Here is a 2,500-nt window from a genome sequence, read left to right as displayed (position 1 = left end):
GTTCTAGCGGGGCCTCCCCTTGCTTCCAACAACCCAAGAGTCCGTAGTATTCGGAGTTCTAGCGGGACCTCCCCTTGCTTCCAACAACCCAAGAGTCCATAGTATTCGGAGTTCTAGCGGGGCCTCCCCTTGCTTCCAACAACCCAAGAGTCCGTAGTATTCGGAGTTCTAGCGGGGCCTCCCGTTGCTTCCAACAACCCAAGAGTCCATAGTATTCGGAGTTCTCGCGTGGCCTCCCATTGATTCAAACAACCCAAAAGTCCATCTTCTTCGCAGTTCAACATCGCCTCCCTCGTTTCCAACAGGCCCAAAGGTCGTCTTCTTCGCAGATCCACGAAGAGCTCATCACGATTTGCCACATTCCATTTCCCACGGGTTGTCAACAACACTTTCTCACACTTCCCGCAATCGAGTACGTGCATGACATGCCAAAGCACATCTTATTTGCCTTCCATCGCACTCAAGACGACGGGTTGTGGAAGAACGATATTGCTCACAACAAGTTCAAGGACAACGTCTCAATCAAGGGACACAACCGAATTATGTTAACTGGGTCGCTAAAGTAAACCCGAGTTCATATAATGCACCGCATCCAAAAGAACTAGCCACAACACGTGCATCACTGAGATGTTTCACTAGATGGAACACGTGCGTGACATTAGGATCCTCCAACACCTCTTCGTGATGGAAAGATAGAATTCGAAGCAACCACAGAAGTACCGTCTAGTGGGTAGGCAACACAGGGACTGATCAACCAATATCACCCAAGGCAACGGGTGAAAATGGAAGAGATGCATGCTTGACCGTTCGATACGCAAGGCATGGAGCCAGCCAGCAAGTGCATCTCGATTACAACTCACACACCCTCACGTTCGCAAGACACCACACCACAAGACGGTCCACCCCCCACCTACCATGGGCAAGCAAGCAAATGGAAACATCAAGTGACGCATGGTCAAGCATCGCTAGGCATGAAAATAACTTTCCACAATATCCGAGGGACTAGCTGCCGAGCTAACCAACGATCGGTGACGACCGTGTGTTGGTATTAATAAAGCTCAACAACTATGAAGAGGCTAGTTGTGCCATGATAAACATGCTAACGCACGCACCACGTGAGGGGGGAGGCCTCATCAAGCTCCCTTTAAAACCTGCCAGTGTGGAGCTGGCCGGCTCAAGGAGCACTCCCCCCCTATAAGAGGTTAATATGCAAAAGGCAAAATTGTACAAGTAGATACACTTTTTTTGAGCAGACATAAGTCCATATCTCGGGCTACACTTCGAATTTTGATGCGATTTTTTGCAGTAATTCGTAGAATAATGGTATCTCCTTGCTCACCAAATTTCATAATTTTTCTCCAAGGGGAACTATTTTTTTTATTTTTTTTACTTACCGGGTATGTGTAAAATCGGGAAAAATAGAAAAGCACATGTAGACTTCGAATTTCGACCTCATTTTTTCCAGTCCACCACTAAACAATATCAGGAACCTCCCCACAAAATTTCATTCAGTTTGGCCAAGGTCTTAAATTTGACAAATTTTGGCACCAAGCTATCTAGTCGCGGTGCACCGACCAACTTGGCCAAGTGCAAAATGCATCCAATTCAAAACTTTTGTGCACCAACACTTTTACAGTACTCATTTGGGGACATTTGGAGGCCTTTCCAACCCTCACATCTCAAAAACCACGAATTTCATTTTTTCACAAAACTCCCCACCAAGCCTTCTAGCTATGCCGCGGTGCACCGCCAACATTGGCCATGTGCAAAACCCTCCGAACTCAAAACTTTCGTGCACCAAGAATTTCATGGTATTCATTTGGGGACATTTGGAGGCCTTTCCAACCCTCACATCTCAAAAACCACGAATTTCATTTTTTCACAAAACTCCCCACCAAGCCTTCTAGCTATGCCGCGGTGCACCGCCAACATTGGCCATGTGCAAAACCCTCCGAACTCAAAACTTTCGTGCACCAAGAATTTCATGGTATTCATTTGGGGGCATTTGGAGGCCTTTCCAACCCTCACATCTCAAAAACCACGAATTTCATTTTTTCACAAAACTCCCCACCAAGCCATTTAGCTATGCCGTGGTGCACCGCCAACCTTGCCCATGTGCAAAACCCAACCAACTCAAAACTTTCGTGCACCAAGACTTTCATGGTATTCATTTGGGGGCATTTGGAGGCCATTCCAACCCTCACATCTCAAAAACCACGAATTTCATTTTTTCACAAAACTCCCCACCAAGCCATTTAGCTATGCCGTGGTGCACCGACCAACTTGGCCATGTGCAAAACCCAACCAACTCAAAACTTTCGTGCACCAAGACTTTCATGGTATTCATTTGGGGGCATTTGGAGGCCTTTCCAACCTTCACAACTCAAAAACCACGAATTTCATTTTTTCACAAAACTCCCCACCAAGCCATTTAGCTATGCCGTGGTGCACCGCCAACCTTGCCCATGTGCAAAACCCAACCAACTCAAAACTTTCGTGC

This window comes from Vigna unguiculata, unplaced genomic scaffold, assembly GCF_037176805.1.
Source record: "Vigna unguiculata cultivar grain cowpea cultivar isolate G323 ecotype 2 unplaced genomic scaffold, ASM3717680v1 ptg000051l_ERROPOS819693, whole genome shotgun sequence".
NCBI lineage: Eukaryota > Viridiplantae > Streptophyta > Magnoliopsida > Fabales > Fabaceae > Vigna > Vigna unguiculata.
This window is presented reverse-complemented; position numbering follows the sequence as displayed.